The following is a 19039-nucleotide window of genomic DNA, read 5'->3' as shown; positions in this document are numbered from 1 at the left end:
AAGTACAGTAAAAATATATACAAAAATTTAAACAGGTGAACAATAGTAGAGCATGTTAAAGAACTCTGCAAGTGGGGCAAACTAATTAGAAGTGAGCACTGATGAGGTTAGTAAGAACAGAGTGGCAAATAGCAGAAGAAACTTTATTGAAGGTCTAGTGTTAGATTCATAGAAGTTTGACAAGCACAGTGTGATAAGAGAGACATATAAGATGAGAGGAAATTAGTATCATAATACAGGGGGCAGGAATTTGGGGGTATAAGAGCAGCCATTGATTAGTTGTAATACACAGAAAACTCTAACAGGTAGTATATATATATATATATATATATATATATATATATATATGGGAAAGGAAGAAGCGATAAAGGAAAATGGGGAGGGGGGCAGTGAAGGAGGAAAGAGGGAAGGGAAGATTTAAGTGGGGTGAATGCAGTTACACTTCCAAGCACTGAATAGGTGGTTTATAAGATGTGTCTTGAATTCATGTGCATGGGTGATATTTCTGAGGGACATGGGAAGCTTATTCCATGCTAGAGCTGGATGTTAGCTTTAGAGATTTTGTCCTAATGATTTTGAGGGTTTATGAATCTATAAGAGACATTGGTCTGAGCTTCTGAGGGAGAACAGTGGGTTATAGAGGGAGATGAGAGAGGATATGCTAGGGCAGGAGGATGGTTTGTTTAGTATAGAATGGATGATGAGAAGTTGAGTAAGTAAGAGTTGGTTAGGAAACTCTAACCAACTCAGTGTTTGTAGAGCAAGACAGTGGTGTGATTTTGGTGACATGTTAGCTATAAATCTAGCTACTTTGTTGTATGTGATTTCAAGTTTGGATAGGAGAGAGGACTGTAAGTAAGGATTTGAGAGGAGTAGAAGAGATTAGGGAGAAGATAAGCCTGGGTAAGTGAGATTCTGAAGTTGGGGGTGAGAAACCTTTGGTTTCTATAGAGTAGGCCAAGTTTTTACTGGGTTTTCTTTATACAGTTGTGTACAAGGATAAAATGAAAGGATAACTTAAGCAAAAACCATTACTAAGGAAATAACTAGTCCAAGGCTTGATTTTGAAACCTGATAATATAATAATTTACAAATCGAATAATAAAATGATTATTTCAGAGGACAGGTGCACAGGTTCAAATGTCAACCTTACAGTCCACTGGTGTAAACAAAACTGATATGTTCTTCTTACATGCATATGATTTTGTTGTTGTTGCAAAGGAAGTTGATAAACCACATCTGACAGTAAGGGGAGCTTACTCTATAAACTTGGAAGGCACTTGTGAAGTAGCTGCCCCTTTTTTGTGTTTACCAATAAAATGCATCAATGAGGTGGAAAGGTCCTGTGGTCACTAAGTATGCTCTAAAAAACATTTCATATAGGACTCTGTCCCACAGTCCACAAATTCTAAAGCCTCCTACAACTTAAGTTTAGGTACAAGTACATCCACGTCATGCACCCCCACATCAACAAGTCACAGACAACAAAACACACCTATGTTTAGCACCTCATCTGCCTTCTGGGAATGTTCCCCATATTGGTGACTGCATCGTTAGACATATAAAGTCCTCACTCACCAGGCTGGATAAGGACAAGGTTATAATAAGCAGTCTCTCAGGAGGCAAGCCTTTTGATACAAGGACATTTAAAATCCTCTCCACCAGGAAGGCTTTAATATGGTAGTAATTTACAGGGGAGTAAATAACTTGGCTAGCAAAACCCTGACATGCAAAAACTTGTAAAGCAGGTATCAGACAAAGGTAAGATTGTGGTTCTCAGTGGAATCCTCCCTTCACCAAGATTATGCCTGTATACAAGAGAAAAGACAATTGATTTCAAGAACTGGCTAAGTACTGGGTGTCAATCCTGGGAGATCCAGTATGCACTGGCCTTGGGTGAGATAATACAGTCAAATTTGCTTTACAAAGGATGGTTTGCAATTCTCATTCAAGGATTTCTGCACACTGGTTAAAGCCTTTACCACCCCATTATGCTTTATTTTAGGCCAAGTTCATCTAATGAACATTCCAACTTAAATACATCCAGTCTCAAACTAGAAAGCAACATGGTGGCTCTTCTCAACAGCAGAAGTCTTAACAACAAAGTGCCTGATCTCAAGACACTTCTGCACCTGGAATGTGTGGGTTCAGGCACCTAGGCAGTGAGGCATTTCCTTGTGGTACAATTGGTTGGGGACACATGGCTGAAGTGACATTTAGCTGCAGAGAAATATGGCTTTTTGTGAATTCCCTGTGAGTAAACAGAAGCACATACTGCCTTGCCCACAGCTTTAATAACCAAGTGCATGGGGGAAGAAAAACGAATGAGTGTTGTGCTCAGTGTACGGTACATACTTATGTAACTACAACATGAAGAAGTCTGCTACAGCATGGAGGAAATCCTGCACGCTACTGTAGTCACATTTACGCTCCAGTATGCATTTTAGGTAATGCTCCCTAGACACTGTGAAGGGGACAGTGGTTCACACACACCACTTATAAAGGCACTGCTCCTTTGTGCACTGCATTTTCACTATTACTGATGTGCCCAATGGCCACCCTGCTGCTGCTACCAGCCATACTGCCTGCTGTCTCATGTTGCCTTCTGGGTCATGGACATTATTTCCCCCCTGTGCATTTGGTTATTGAAGTTGTGGGCATTGCACTGTATTCTTCTGTTTGCCTGCAGAGAATTTATAACAGCCATATTTCTCTGCTTCTGAATGTCATTTTAGCCATGTGTCCCCAACCAAATGTACCCAGGGAAATGTTACGCTGGCTAGGTGCCTGAACCCATGAGCAAGTATATGTAGTTACCAAGACGTGATTCAATTGCAACATAAGCACCCCCTCAGTGCTGGCTTTTGTGCCTACCATGCCTGTAGCCCTACTGGAAACTGTGTTGGAGTCTCTAGGACTGTCAACAATTGTACCTCTTCTAGACTGATACCCAGAGACCCCTCCCCAAAGTGAATTCTTAGAGCTTCAGCTCATCTTGGGTAAATCACACTTTCAACGTGTACCTTGATACGGACCCCCATCCAGGTCCCTAGATCATGCAAAATTCCTGACTTTCTTAGAAGATATTCCTATATATGATTTGCGTACGCATGGGCTAAACTCTTGGCTAGGCTTACAAGGGTCTCAGGGCCAATAGCCTAGTAACTGCCTATGATCCTACAAATGGAACTCCCTTCCTAACTCTATTCTTTCGATCTTGTCCCTTAACCACTTTAAGCCATCGCTTAACGCTTATCTAAAAAATAAGTGGCTATGTTCCTGTACTAACTCCTCGTGAATGCCCTGATGCATCACAATATACCCCAACTTCTTCCCCTGTGTTTAATCTTTTATTCCTACTGTCCTGTCTTGACCTTGTATCTTGACACACGTCATACTTTACAAATAGTACTAGCTAAGTTCAAAGCCTAGGTTTTGTTGTCGTGGTGTAACAAATTTGTATTTTCTTACTATACTACATATTGTTTACTTTATTAATTATTGTAATTTGTGCATTAAAATTTACGGTTACTCATGGAGCTTTTTTTTCCCGGGCCTCCGCTGAAAAATGACCTGTGTCCAGTCGGACTTTCCCAGTAAACAAATGTTATATAAAATAAATAAATAAAACATTCCTATAAGCAACAGCTTATTAATCCTTGTTAACTTCAACTATCCCTCTACTGACTGGAGTATCTACACTTCCAATGCAGAGTAATGTACACTGAATTGTGGTTAAACAAAAACTCTCGAGATTAGTTGTTCTCAAACCCATTGGGGAAGAAACTGTTGTTCTGGTTCTCAAACTCAGTTCAAGCCTGTTCCATTTTCCCTGGTCTGCCCCTCACAAGCAGTCAGACCCACCAGCTTGTGAACTTCTCTCTCAAAACCTCCATTTCCTGGTAACCAACACTATCTTCTTTAGAGACTTCAAAAAGAGCAACCTCATACAATTATATGATGACACTGCTAAATTTACCCACAATATTTCCACTGCTCACCCTACATATGCAATCAGCTACACTAAGGATTTTTATGCCCATTCAGATAAATGCATTTATCTAGCAGTCCTGACTATAGCCACGTACATTGGGAAATTCAAAACTAAACCACCCTGATCATCAGTTGATACAAATAATATGTACAAAAAAGGAAGAAACTCCTTAAAATTATCACATAAGACTAGAACTCCCCAGCATGAGATTAGGAAAAAAATCACTATGAAATGGAAGCCTGCTATATGGGCAAACACAGCAACACATGAACTGAAGCTAGCATTTGAAGCAAAGGATAATTACAAATCCTTCTTCAGCTACATCAGATAACCAAGAAATAAATCACATCATCATTCTGAACTTTTCCAGAATGGAGCCTTCTAATCAAACTAAAATGACACTGTAAACATACCAGCAAACAAGTTTGTTGCCAATTTCTCCCATGAAACTCTCATTATCCCTGAGTCACTCCCACCCCATACCATTGCTAAGAAACGTTACTAAGGTAATTTCTAAGAACAAATACACTTCTTCCATGGTTCCTAATAATAAACTAGGGTGCCTATTTAATAGTGTCAAAAATACATTCACAGAGCCCCTACTTAAACTGTTAAAACTTAGCTAGCTACAGGCTATGTCCTCCTCCACAAGTGCAGGCCAAAAACGGTCCCTGAAAACTGCAGGCCTATCAGCCTTACACGTTTGAACTGCAAATCCAAGGAGATCATCATCATAAACCTCAATCATATCAAAGATCTTATTAGGCTCGACCTACAACAATCTGTCTTCATAAAGGGTACATCATGCCAGCTAAATACTGTCAGCTTTTTGAGAAGGTCACTCAAACAGTGGATAGTGGACATACTGCTCATGCTGCCTGTCTTGATGGAACCAAGACATATGACACCAAACCACAAAAGGGATGGTTAAACTAATGTACTTAAATGTTGCTCCTTATATGATAATATGGCCAGCTAAATGGCTCAAGGGTAAAACACATGTCCATGCAGGTGCTGCCTCTACAGAGAGATGGTGACTTGTGGTGTCCCCCAGGGATCTATGCTGATTCCGTCCTGCTTGGCATTTATTTCTCTGACCTCAAAGCTGTCAACAATGACCTTTGGTTAACCAAATTTGCTGATGAGTGGAAACTAGGTGCAATTTTCAAATTCCCCCAAACATATATCTGCCTTTTAAAATGAACCAACATGAGTCAACACTTGGTGTTTAAAAAAAAGGCTGAAACTAAACATCAAGAAATGCAGTGTTATTGCCTTGTGGAAACAGAATCAGTGCTGCCTACAGCACTGACAACACCCCATTATCAAGCGAGACAGTGATCAAGAGATCTGGGTACCTGTATAGATAGCTCCCTCTCCTTTGATCAACATGTAGCCACTGTAGTCAGGAAATCCTGACAAGAGTAGTCATAAAATCCTTCTGTATTTTGCAACTAACTAATAAAGGCATTTCTTCCAAATCCAAGGAAGTCAGTGTTCTCTTATATTCTGCCCTGGTCAGACCCATTATTAAACATATAACCCACCCTCTGCCTGGTTATCTCACGAGGTACATAAAAAAAATGAAAAGCCAGAGGTTTCTAACCAAAAAGATTTCTTTCCTCAAAAAAGTACAGTTGTGTACCTACCATAAATGTAGATGTTGAGTGTATTCACTGTTGCAGTCATTACTCTTGGGTTATCCTGCTGGCAGGCTACCCGCAGTCGGCCTGAATTCCAAAATCCTGGTCCGGCGTCGGTTGCTGTCGCCTCTTCCCTGACGTCAGTGTGCCAGGGGTAATAAAAGATGCAGCCGACGCAATTTTCTTCAGTTTTTCTTGCCCCAGATGTCAGGTGCCCCCAAAAGGGTAGGCTAAATATATTATGCCAATACACATACATGCAGTAAAGAAACATTTCCTTCATCTACAAGCAAATACACCACATAGGTTGTATAGAATAGAGAAGTACAAATAAACCCCAGCAAAAGAAAGGGGGACGGTGGGAGGGTAACCTGGACTGCAACAGTGAATACACTCGAACATCTACATTTATGGTAGGTACACAACTGTACTATGTTCGTCGTGTTTCACTGTTGCAGTCATTACTCTTGGGTTGAATCCTAAAGCAGAGGATGGGAGGCTGGACTAAATAGGATTAGGAGAGGCTATGAGGCCCTGCATAACTGCAGTGGCAAAGCCTGGATTTAGAGTAAAGAGGTAAGTTGTAGTGCTTTGTAAAAGTGTGCACTGAACTCCAAGTTGCAGCCTCTAAGATGTCTTTGGTTGGTACTCCTCTGAAGAAGGCTGCAGAAAGTACAGTTTTGTACCTACCATAAATGTAGATGTCCGAACTGGATAGCATCTGCAGTCATAACAAATGGGTTGTCCTGTCGTCAGGCAGCCCTTCGGTCGGCCGGATTCCAAAGTCTGGGTCCGGCTTCGGCTGATGTCGCACTTCACCCGACGTCATCTCTGCTGGTCTTCGGGTATAAAGGCATCAGCCGACGCCATTTTCCTCAGTGTTTCTTGCCCCAGATGCCAGTTGCCCTCTTGGAAGGCTAAATTTTGGATAAATGCCAATGTTTCCAAAAAGGTAGAAGGCAAACACAAAAATAAGCATGTATGTACATATATACAAACAAATACACCATAAGAGACTCCCCAGCTAGCTATTAGGAGGGTAAATACCCTAGGAGTACCACAGAGGGAAGGAGGGAGGGTAATCCTGACTGCAGATGCTATCCAGTTCGGACATCTACATTTATGGTAGGTACAAAACTGTACTATGTCCTTCATGGATGCATCTGCAGTCATAACAAATGGGTAGAATACCATAGCCAAACTAGGGAGGAGGAATAAAAATTATGGTGTAGTTAGGATCCCTTGCAGTACAGCAGTGGCAAACCCTGCTCGGGATCTAGAGTATAGAGGTAAATTATAATGCTTGGCAAATGTATGCACGGAGGTCCAAGTAGCCGCCTCAATAATGTCCTTGGTTGCCACTCCTCGTAAGAAAGCTGTGGTAGTGGCTGTAGCCCTTGTAGAATGAGGTCTTATGTTCTGTGGAATTGGTTTTCCATGGTAGGAGTAACAGAATCTTATGCAATTTCCTATCCATTTGGAGATTGTCTGTTTGGAAATTGCTTTTCCTTCCCTTCCTGTTGCATAGGCTACAAAAAGCTGGTCAGTTTTCTGTTACTTTTGGTTCTGTCCAGGTAGTAGCGTAACTGTCTATGTACATCCAAGGTATGCAGTATTCTTTCCCCTCTGTTTTGTGGATTGGGAAAGAAGGTAGGTAGGTGGATTGCCTGGTTTAAAGACACTCTGGATACCACCTTAGGCATAAATGTAGGATTAGTTCTCATGGACACCCTATCTTGATGGAAGATTAGGAAGGGTTGCACTGCCATTAAGGCCTGTAGTTCGGAAACCCTCCTTGCTGAGGTAATAGCCAGTAGGAAAGCAGTTTTCCATGACAGGTGTTGTAGATCTGCTGTTGCTGCTGGTTCAAACGGAGGGAGTGTCAACTTTTCTAGCACAAAGTTCAAGTCCCATGCTGGTAATGGTGGTTTCCTAGGAGGTTTTACATTCTTGATCCCTCTGAGGAACTGCCTGAGTAGAGGATGTGAAAAGACAGGAGGATCAAAGCTGTATTCTGCTGAAATAGCTGATGCATGTATCTTGATGGAGGAATAGGACAGGCCTGTATGTAGAAGCTCTGCCAAGTACTCCAGAATGTTAGCAATATCTATGTTCGACACATCTTTTCCTCTTTCAGTACTCCAAATGACAAACCTTTTCCATTTTCCTGCATAGTTCCTTCTTGTTGAAGGTCTGCGGGCTTCAAGGATAATGTCTTTAACCCTTTGGGAAAGGTCTGGGTTAGTTGCTGCTATGTGATGTTCCAGGCAGTCAGTTGCAAGGTTTTAGGTTTGGATGCATGATGTTGTAGTTGTTCTGAGTTAACATCAAAGGCATCAGGGTATTGACCACATTTTCTCCCGAGACATGCTCCGCAGCAATGGGTACCAGTGTTGTCTTGGCCAGTTGAGCTATCAGGATTATCCTTGGACGTTCCTCTTTGATTTTCAGTAGTACCTTGTGCATCAAGGAAGAGGTGGAAATGCATATGCTGTCAGGCCTTTCCAGCTGAAGGATAGAGAGTCCACCTTCCATGCAAGTGGGTGGAATGTCCTTGTGCAGAATTTTTGAGCTGGTGATTGAGTGGGGAGCGAATAGATCTATTTGTGGCATTCCCCATTTCTTTGATGGCCTTGAAGATGTCGGTGTAGCATCCATTTGTGAGCATCCGAGGTGGTTCTGCTTAAAATGTCTGCTAGGGTGTTCTCTTTTCCGGTACAAATATTGCCTGTAACTGGATGTTGTAGCTGAGAGCCAGATTCCAAAGGTCCAAAGTCATTCTGCATAGGGGTATGAATGAGTGCCTCCCTGTTTGTTGATGTACCACATGACTGTGGTGTTGTCTGTCCTTATCATCAAATGGCCTTCTTTGAGGAATGGTCTGAATTTTTGGATTGCCAGTTTTACTGCCAGCATTTCTTTTTGGTTTATGTGCAGGTGCAGCTGGTCCTGAGTCCACAATCCTTGTACGCATTTGTCCAGCATGTGCGCCCCCCATCCTAGGTCTGAGGCGTCCGTTGTGATGGTCTGGCTTGCTCGAAAGTTGTGGAAGGGTAAGCCTGGGTTTGACTGGCATGCTTGAGCCCACCATAGGAGCTCCTGTTTTAGGCATGGGATTAGTAGTATTTCTGTTTCTAAGCTGTGCCTGTGTTGAGACCATAAATTCTTTAGGTACCACTGTAGCTTTCTCATATGCAGTCTGGCATGTGGGACCAAGATTATGCATGATGCCATGAAGCCCAAGGCCTGCAGAACTTTTCTTGCTGTTAGTTTGTTCTGCTTTGTTAATGCCAAGAAGTAAAGAGGGAGCTCTTTTTGTTTTTCTGCAGTTAGGAATGCCATTTGTTTTACTGTGTCCAATTCCGCGCCCAAGAATGTTCTTGTTTGGGATGGTATCAGCCTTGACTTTTGTAAATTGACTGTATCCCAGGGCTTGTAGCAAGTAAATGACCCTTTGTAAATCTGTTGTCAGCTTGCTTTTGTTGTCCGCTTGTAACAGGCAGTCGTCCAGGTATGGATAAATTTGGATTCCCTGTACTCTGCAGTGAGCGATTACTGATGCCAGGCATTTTGTGAATACTCTGGGCGCAGTAGATAAGCCAAAGGGCAATGCTGAGAATTGATAATGCTCTGATCCTGCAAGAAATCTGAGGTATCTTCTGCAATTTGGTCGAATGGGGACGTGCAGGTATGCCTCCTTGAGATCTAGAGTTACCAGCCAACACTCCTTGCCCAGCATGGGAAGAAGTTGCTGTAGGGTCAGCATTTTGAATTTTGGGACAATGATGTATGTGTTTAAGATGGACAGGTCGAGAATAGGTCTCCAGCTTTTCTCTTTTCTTGGCACTAGGAAGAGTCTGGAGTAGAATCCTTTGCCCTGTTCTGTTATTGGTACTCTTTCCACAGCTCTCATCTTTGTTAATTCCGCTATCTGCTGCAGAGCTTCTATTTTTTGATTTGGAGGCAGGTTTGGCATTCCTCTTTTTACTAGTAAGGTGTGGAAGTGGAACCGGTAGCCTTGGTCTATGGTTTGCAAAATCCACTTGTCTTTTGTGATATAGTGCCAATTTTTCGAAAATAAGGCTAACTTTCCGCCTAATGGTGCTGCTATTTGCTCCCTGGTAGGCGGAGTCAGAGCCAAGTCACTGTGATTGTCCTGTTGCAGTGGCAGTGGTTGTGTCTGTGCCTCGGTTATTGCCTTGCCACTGTCGTCCTCTGTAGGCACCTCCTCTGGATTGATTTCTGCCCCTAGAGCGTCTATTCCTGCCCCTTTGGGATCTTGTGGAGTCAGGAAAGGACCAATTTTGGCAGGCCAGTTCCTGCTAAACCTTGGGGCTGAACCTGTAAGAAATCTTTAACTGTTTGTACAGATTTTGCCTTTTCTTCCATTTTCTTCATTACCTGCTGGGCAGGTTCCCAAATAGACTGGCCTTATCCATAGGAGCATCTAATAGCTTTGCTTTAACATGATCCGTAAGACCTGTTCTTTCAACCATGCATGCCTTCTTATCACTGTGCCAGTCATGGCTGATCTAAATGAAGCCTCCAGTGCATCATAGCCACATTTTAAGGAATGGTTACTAACCTGTTGGATGTTATTCACCATTTCTAATACATATTTCTTATCTAAAGATTCATCAGAGGACAGTTTTTAGTTAACTGATCAAGCATAAATTCTTGGTATTGGATCATGTGAAACTGACAGTTTAAAGCTCTAGCTGAGAGAGTAGCAGAGGTGTAAACTTTTTCCCCATCTCTCTAAGGACCTGGATTCCCTTTCAGAGGAATAGGGTTTTGCTGTGGTCGAGGCTACTGCCTTAGGCCCCTGGGATATAGTTTGGGGTCTGCAAGTGGGGCCTTGTATAGGTGGTGATGAGTGTCTGGCACCCTGTAAAATCTATCTGGTTTGGCAGGGGCTGGAGGTAAAGAATCAGGTGCAGTGCAGACATCATTAAATGCATCGTCCACAACAGGCAGAACAGGAGGTATAGCTAAGGGCCTATGTTGTGGTAAGTGCAGAAAAGTCCTAAGCCTTTTCTTGAATCTGAGAAATCTTGTCCCTGCCATTGGAATTGTTCTCTCATGGCATGTAAGGTTTCCCCAAAGGAAAATTCCTCTGGTGGAGAGGCAGCTGGAATGGATTCTTCAGCATCGGAATCTTCATAAGTGGAAAAAGGAGCCTCTGGCTGGTCTGTAATGTCTGAGTCATCCGCAGAATCATCAGAGGACACTGGCTCGGGGGCTCTGCTCTAGGTCTCTTTTCTGGGGCTGAGAGGCCCTGTCTGGGTGAGATTGGGATCCCTAATTAAGGATATTAAATCTTCTGCCAGAGTAAGCATTTGTGAACTAGAAGTGGGCCTGTGTGAGGGGGGTTTAACAGGCACTGATTTAGCAGATTTGGCTGCTTTAGCCCTGGCAAAGGCCTTAATAGACATGGCTGCAGGAGGCCTAGCAGCACCACGTGCTGGGGTAGAGACATCCAAAGGGATGGTGTCTGATAAATCACTAGGAACCACAGTTGTAGGCAAAATTTCTGAGGCCGATTCAGGTAAGGTAGCAGGAGCCTCAGTAGTAGTCATGGATTCGGCTGAATATTGACCAGTTTTTTCGGTTTCGGCCGAAACAGAGACACTCGCGGCTTGCTTAACCGTGGTTTCGGCCGAAACCGCGGACCGCGAGTGTCGGTCTTTTTTTTAACAATTTGGGTAGTCGGAGGATCCAACGGCATAATGTACGCAAAATCTGAGCCGAAAAACTGTTCAGCAAACTCCGACCGACGCCTAAGCGTTCGTCGGTTGAAAGCACAGGCCGAACAGGCTGCTACATCGTGGTCTGGGCCTAAGCAAGGCAGACAGTAAGAGTGGAAATCTTTATGAGGTATTTGTTTCCCACAAGTTAAACAGTTATTGACTTTTTCTGACATCGGCTGAGGCAAGAAAGAGTCCCCAACGGGGTACTTAGCTTTTTAGAAGTCTTGGTAGTATTCGGTAGTAGTAATCTCTGGATCTGACCGACCGGCACTTGCGAACAGCTTCTGCTTCGCCGCAGCAAGAAAGACTGAGGAAAATGGCATCGGCTGATGCCTTTATACCCGAAGACCAGCAGAGATGACGTCTGGTGAAGTGCGACATCAGCCGAAGCCGGATCCAGACTTTGGAATCCGGCCGACCGAAGGGCTGCCTGACGACAGGACAACCCATTTGTTATGACTGCAGATGCATCCATGAAGGACATGTGGCTGCTGCTCTGGTAGAATGAGGCCTAATGCCCTTAGGCACTGATTTGCCATGCTGAGAATAGGAGAAACGGATGCAACGGCCTATCCATTTAGAAATAGTCTGTTTTGAGATAGCCTTTCTTTGTGATCCTGCAGCATACGACACTAAAAGTTGCTCAGTCTTTCTGAAAGCTTTAGTTCTGTCCAAGTAGAAGCGTAGCTGCCTGTGTATGTCCAAAGAATGCAGAATTTTTTCACCCTTGTTCTGTGAGTGTGGATAAAAGGTGGGCAAGTGAATGGTTTGGTTGAGGGCCACATTGGACAACACCTTAGGCATAAAAGTTGGGTTTGTCCTCACAGAAACCCTGTCTGGATGAAAAATGATAAAAGGTTCCACAGCCATAAGTGCTTGTAACTCCGAGACTCGTCTTGCAGATGTTATTGCTAGAAGCAGAGCTGTTTTCCCGGATAAAAATTTTATATCAGCTGTTGAGGCTGGCTCAAAAGGAGGCAGTGTGAGTTTTTCCAAGACATAATTGAGGTCACATGCCAGAACTGGTGCTCTCCTTGGAGGCCTGATGTTTTTTGGCTCCTCTGAGGTACTGCCTTATTAAAGGATGAGAAAAGATAGGTGGTTCCGTATTGTAATGGGCTGAAATGGCAGAGGCATGAATCTTAACTGATGAAAAGGAAAGGCCTTTGTCCAGCATCTCAGTTAGGTATTGTAAAATCTGAGGGATATTTGGTACATGCGTGTCAATGCCTTGTTCTTGGTTCCAAGCACAGAATCTCTTCCATTTTTCGACATAAGATCTTCTGGTACTGGGCCTCCTGGCCTCCAAGATAACATCCATAACAGCTTTTGAAAGAGGAGTGTTCTGAGTGGCTACATTATCCGCCATGCTGCCAGATTTAAGGTCCTGAGTTGGCTGTGCAGGATCTGATTGTTTTGTTGGGTCGGCAAGTGAGAAGTTTGAGGCAATATCCATGCTGGACCTTGAGACAAGCTCTTTAGGATTGGGTACCAGTGCTGGCGTGGCCAGTCTGGTGCAATCAGTATCATTTTTGGCTTCTCTTGTCTGACCTTTAGGAGTACCCTGGGAAGGACAGGCAGTGGAGGAAAGGCATATACTGTTAGATTTTTCCAGCTGAAGGATAGGGCGTCCACTTCTCCATGCTTGTTTGTGATAAATCCTTGTGCAAAATCTCTGTAATTGGCAGTTGTGAGGGGAGGCAAATAGATCTATGTCTGGGCATCCCCATTTTCTTGTTATCATGTTGAAGACTTGTGGATCCAGTTTCCACTCGTGGGGATCCATGAGGTTTCTGCTTAGTTCGTCTGCCAGAGTATTTGTTTTTCCTGGCAGGAATTGTGCTTGCAGGTGAACTTGATAAGTCAATGCTGTGTCCCACAAGGTCATTGTTTGTCTGCAGAGGGGGTAGGAATGTGTGCCTCCCTGCTTGTTTATGTACCACATGACCGTAGTATTATCTGTCTTTATCAGTAGCTGTCCTGGATGAAGTAGGTCCTTGAAAGCTGTCAGGGCATTCTGAACAGCTAGCATCTGTTTTTGACTGATGTGAAGATGCATCTGGCTTGGAGGCCATGTGTGCCCTGAATACATTTTCCTGCCATATGGGCCCCCCAGGCATAATCGGATGCATCCGTTGTCAGTGTCTGTCTGGCTGTGGGTAAAGTGAATGGTAGACCCTTGTTTAGGTGACAGGCCTGTGCCCACCATCGAAACTCCTTTTGCAGGCAGGGAATGAGGGGTAATTACTGTTGCCAGGTTGTGACAATGTTGAGTCCAAACACTTTTTAGATTGTAGTTTCCTCACATGCAGTCTGGCATATGGAATTAGTAGAATGCAGGATGCCATGAAGCCCAAGGCCTGCAGGATTTTCCTTGCAGATAACTGGGTCTTTGTTGCCAGCTTTTTGAAGTAAGAAATCAGTTGCCTTTGTTTGTCTGGCGTGAGATAAGCCATCTGGGCAGTTGTATTTAAGCTTGCACCCAGGAATATTATCTCGAGAGGGTACTAGTTTTGATTTCTTTTCGTTTACTGTGTACCCTAGGCAAATTAGTAATCTTTTTACAAACGCCACATGCTTTAGAAGAATGTCTTTGTTCTCTGCTTAAATAAGGCAGTTGTCCAAGTAGGGATATATTTGTATTCCTCTGTCTGCAAGATGCAATTACTGGTGCCAGGCATTTTGTGAAGACCCTGGGCGCAGTAGATAAGCCAAAGGACAGTGCAGAGAATTGGTAAGTTCATTGAGCCAGCTATGAATCTGAGGTATCTTCTGCAAGATTGTCTGATTGGGACATGCAGGTATGCCTCTTTTAGGTCCAAAGTTACGAGCCAGGCCTTCTTGTCCAGCATGGGCAGTAGCTTCTGTAGAGTCAACATCTTGAATTTTGGAACCTCCAGAAACGTGTTTAGTATAGACAGGTCCAGTATTGGTCTCCAGGTTTTGTCCTTTCTGGGCACTAAGAAAAGTCTGGCGTAAAATCCTTACTCCTGCTCTTGTTGTGGTACCTGTTGAATGGCCCTCATGTCCATGAGGGCTGTAACTTGCTTTTGTGCCTCTGCCCACTGATTGTGTGGCAGGTCTGGCATACCTTTTGCCCTTGGTAGGGTGTGAAAATGGAACCTGTAAGCCTTGGGACACTATGTTCAAGACCCATTTGTCTTGGGTAATCATTTGCCAAGTTGGTGAAAAAAGTGCTAGTTTTCCCCCTAAGGGGGCTGACAAAAGAAAAGTGCTTGGATCTGGCAGAGGAAAGTCTTTGGGACTGTTTCCTGTAAGGTTGTACTTTGCCTTCTCTGCGTTTGGAGGTAGGAGCATCCCATTGTTTAGGCCTGTATGATCCATGGGGCTGAGATCTGCCTCTGGGACGTCTGTATTTGCCTCTTTGTGGCCTGTCTGACACTGGAAAGGACCAATTTTTTTGAAGGCCAGTTCCTACTAAATCTGGTTGGCTGTACCTGTAAGAAATCCTTAACTGTCTGCATGGATTTTGCTTTATCCTCCATTTTCTTCAACACCTCTTCTGCTTTAGCAGCAAACAAAGTATCATGTTGTAATGGAGCATCTAATAATTTTGCTTTAACATGATCAGGCAGATTCTGTTCCTTTAACCAAGTGTGCCTTCTAATAACAGAACCTGTAATAGCGGCCCTGCAAGAGGCCTCCAGTGAATCATAACCACATTGCAAAGTATGCTTTCCCACTTGTTCAGCTGCATGCAATAAATCCTGCATTTCCTTGTTCTCTGAACATTCAGAATTTGTCAACATTTTCTGTTTAAGCAATGACATTAAATATTTCTGATATTTAAGCATATGAAACTGACAATTTAAAGCCCTTACAGCCAAGGTAGCAGAAGTGTAAACTTTTTTCCCCCATCTGTCCAGTGCCCTAGAATCCCTATCAGAGGGGACAGGGTTTTTTGCAGTGGAAGCTTTGACCCCTTTGGGACCCTGAGATATAGTTTCTGGGTCAGCAGCGGGGTTTTTATACAGGAATTTATGAGAATCTGGGACCCTGTAGTATCTGTCTGGCTTAGCAGGTGCAGGGGGTAAAGAGTCAGGGGACAGGCCAGACTCTGAAAATACATCATCTACAATGTCTAAAACAGGTGGAATAGCAATGGGTCTGTGCTGAGGAAGTAGCAGAAAGTCTCAGAGCCTTTTCTTAGATTCTGAGTAATCTTGGCTCTCCCAGTGGAAATGCTCCCTCGTGGTATGCAGGGTTTCCCCAAAAGAATAATCCTCAGGAGGAGAGGCTGAAGGAATGGATTCTTCAGCATCAGAATCCTCATAGGGAGGAATAGAATAATCCTGTTCAGAAGAGGAATCAGAGGAAATAAAAACCTGATCAGAAGAATCATATTCTGTCTCTTGCCTAGGCCTCTTATCAGGAGGGGAATGGGAACCCCTGATCAAAGTAATTAGGTCTTCGGCCATTTTAAGCATCTGTTTTTTAGGCATAGAAGTCAGAGTATGAGAATGCTGTACTTGTTTCTTTGTCTTTAGAGCTGCTTTAGTCTTTGAAGCTGAAGATGGTTTAACATATAACTGTGTAGGTCTGAAGACACCCCCAGAAGCCGATGCCTGCTCATCGGCTCCGGACCCATCTGAGGGAATGATTTTCAAGTGTTCAATACCTTGAGTATCCAGAGGCCTGGTTGGCTCCACGTGGGAGTCGGAAGCGGCCTGTGGCTCTGAGGTAGTGGGCGCCAGGGGCTGCGAAAGCGCCTCACTGAGAAACGGTGACTGACCTAATGGAGGCCTTGTCGTCGGTTTTGGACCTCGGATGCCTTTGCTTTTCCTTGTCCTTGCGTTTTTTGTAAACTCTGATCATCGGCTGTTCTGACAGCATTATATAATTAAACCTTCAGCCAAAGTAATGAAATGCAAAATCGAACCGACACTTAATAGTGCGTTGGTTAAATCTAGCACAAAACCGACAGCTAGCAACGTCGTGGTTAGGGCCTAGGTAAGGAATACAGTAAGAGTGAAAATCCTTATGAGGTATTTGTTTCCCACAAGAAATACAATTGTTAACTTTTTCTGACATCGGTCTGGTGCAAGAAAAAAGTTTCCCCAATGGGGTACTTAGCTTTAATGAAGACTTCGGTTCTGAAATTCGGATTTGAAAATCTCAGCAGTCGGTCGACCGGCACTTGCGAACTGCTTTTGCTTCGGGCACCGCGCGGCAAGAAAGACTGAAGAAAATGGCATCAGCTGCATCTTTTATACCCCTGGCGCACTGACATCAGGGAAGAGGCGACAACAACCGACGCCGGACCAGGACTTTGGAATTCAGGCCGACTGCGGGTAGCCTGCCAGCAGGATAACCCAAGAGTAATGACTGCAACAGTGAAACACGATGAACATTCTTAGTTACTAGAAAGACTGGAAGCCTTGTCCCTGTACTCTATTGTCTTCTAGATTACGGAGTAAAGCTTTAAGCCCTGCTTATTGTGCCCTTAGGAATTCTGTTATTCTTGATCTCCCGTTTTTCAGTAAATCAAACTGTGCAGCCAACACTAGAACTAGACATCTAAACCTACATCAGGAAATAAAACAAAATGAAGTGACAGTTCATCACTCAGCACCTACCCTGCTCTGGAATAAACTTCCTCTGTGGGTCAAGCAATGTGATTCCTTGTTGTCCTTCAAATGTAGCTTGTACAACTGGATGGCCACCTTTACATTTACTGTATTTATATTTGTTTACCTGGGTAGTGCACTGATCAGAATTGACCAATTTCAGGCTCAGCTCGGGTTTACATCAAGACTTACATGACTCGCCTCCTTGAAAAAGATGGTAGATAGAGCCTGAGGGTGGTTACTGGCAAATTCCCCATGGCCTTTGGTCAGATTTCCTTGTATATCATATGATCCAGGATACTGTATAAAAAAAGTATAACACTAGCCTCCTACATCTTACATAATTTTCAATTCAAGCATTTCTGAGAGAAAATCAAGGGGCCAAAGGCGAGTTAATGGAGGACTTCATCAGCCTAAGGGACTGCTCAAATGAATGGTAATTTGGAGAGTGGCTGCAGGGAATGAAACACTTGCCCTGATCTATCTCCTAGAAGAAGGTATCTGTATTCTATTAGTTCCTGCAAGGGCACAGAGGGAGATCTCCCTCCCCAAACATCCTGAGATGGGTAAAGCCATTGCTCATATCAAGCTGTGCAAGACTGAATTCATAAACAGTAAGCTATGGATTTCAGTTGAAAGGAGTGCAAAGTCAGGGTAAGCATATCTGATGGAGGAGCTGGAGACGTATACAGTGGTCCTAAGCACTGCTACCTGAGAGTGTACTCCTTAACAGCCATGAGGTATATTCCACATGATGTCTAACAGCTGGCAAATGTCAAACATTTAGGCCTGCCTTGCAGGAGCCACAGAGGCAACAGGACCCAAAAAACCCTCCTCAAAGTGAGCCTTGTGAACTCCTGATTGGTACTGGGAGAAACCTAGGGAGAAGAAACCTGGTCTGCAAATGGCGAGTACAAGCTCTACAAGTTAGTTGTCAAGTAGGGAACTGCCAGCACATACAGACAGCAAGTCCAACCTGAAAAAAAGACTTAACTGGAAGAAGGTATGATGATGCCACAGACTACTTCACCTAAGGCCTGACATCATAAGAGGGAACCCACTGACAATCCTGCAATGGTAGCATCAGACACCGCACATTACATGAAACCTCTCACTTTTTTCTATTCCTAGCACTTAAAGTAGTGCTTGTTATCATGCTGCAGTAGCGGCAAACGCAGCACTGAAGGCTTTAGCTTTGAAGCCCTGTATGTGCAAATTTGCCAAGGTGAATGATAAGATCAAGTTGTGAACTGTGTGAGCAGCAGAAAAGAACTGAAAAATACAGACATCAGGTATGCACTCCTAGCCCAATATGTAATGCCATAGAGTGTGCTGTCATGAAGGACATGTGTCCAACACAGGAGTATGTCAAAAAAATACAACTCAACAGTGGAACACAAATTTCCATGTTAACCTACTGCAGAATGCGCCAATGCTGAGAAACAGGGATGTTTATGTCAGAGTTCGCTGCTTGATTTCTTGAAATTCCCTGGATAATGCTGACATTTCCTCAACTGTAACCAGGTATTCTGTGCTATCACTATCTTAGCTGTCATATGATAAAATTCCCTGGTCATACAGGAAGACTGGCATGTCCAATGGAACAGGGTCACTCACTACTCTCATGGATTTTTCCTTGAGTCAGGAAAAAAAAAACTGTTGGAAAACAGTAGTTTCTACTCATAAATGCTGTTTGGACAACTGGGTGGCCACCTTTACATTTACTTTATTTAAAGTGAGCTACTAAGGGCAGCTTAATTACACTTCCTGTAGCCTGAAGACGCTATCACTCCTCCTACATGCACTGGAGGAATCTCAGGGAAGCCAACTAGCTGGATGGAGGGGATAGCTTGTTTACTGCTGGTCTGAGCTAGGCCTGAATGCACCCATTAATGACTCACCAGAGAACAAGGACTATGTAAACACATTTTTTTTCTCTCCCACATGCTGACCACATGCGGTCCAGTTACTCTCTGTTCTGTCAAGAAGTAAATTATGGACAGTGGAACCACCAGAGCTATTGCACTGCAGGGAAGTAGCTTAACAGTGCATTTTAAAAGAGTA

At 43.6% G+C, this 19039-nt stretch overlaps 1 protein-coding gene across 1 annotated transcript in view; it reads right to left on the bottom strand.

Moving 5' to 3' along the window:
• Window positions 1–19039, bottom strand: part of RFC4 (replication factor C subunit 4) — a 1279614-nt gene that overhangs the window by 223158 nt on the left and 1037417 nt on the right. The gene's annotated exons all lie outside the window — the stretch shown is intronic.

This window comes from Protopterus annectens, chromosome 4.part1 (genome assembly GCF_019279795.1).
Source record: "Protopterus annectens isolate FY-2018-M chromosome 4.part1, PAN1.0, whole genome shotgun sequence".
In the NCBI taxonomy this organism is placed as follows: domain Eukaryota; kingdom Metazoa; phylum Chordata; order Ceratodontiformes; family Protopteridae; genus Protopterus; species Protopterus annectens.
Note: the sequence above shows the minus strand (reverse complement) of the source record. Positions and strands in the feature narration are given on the sequence as shown.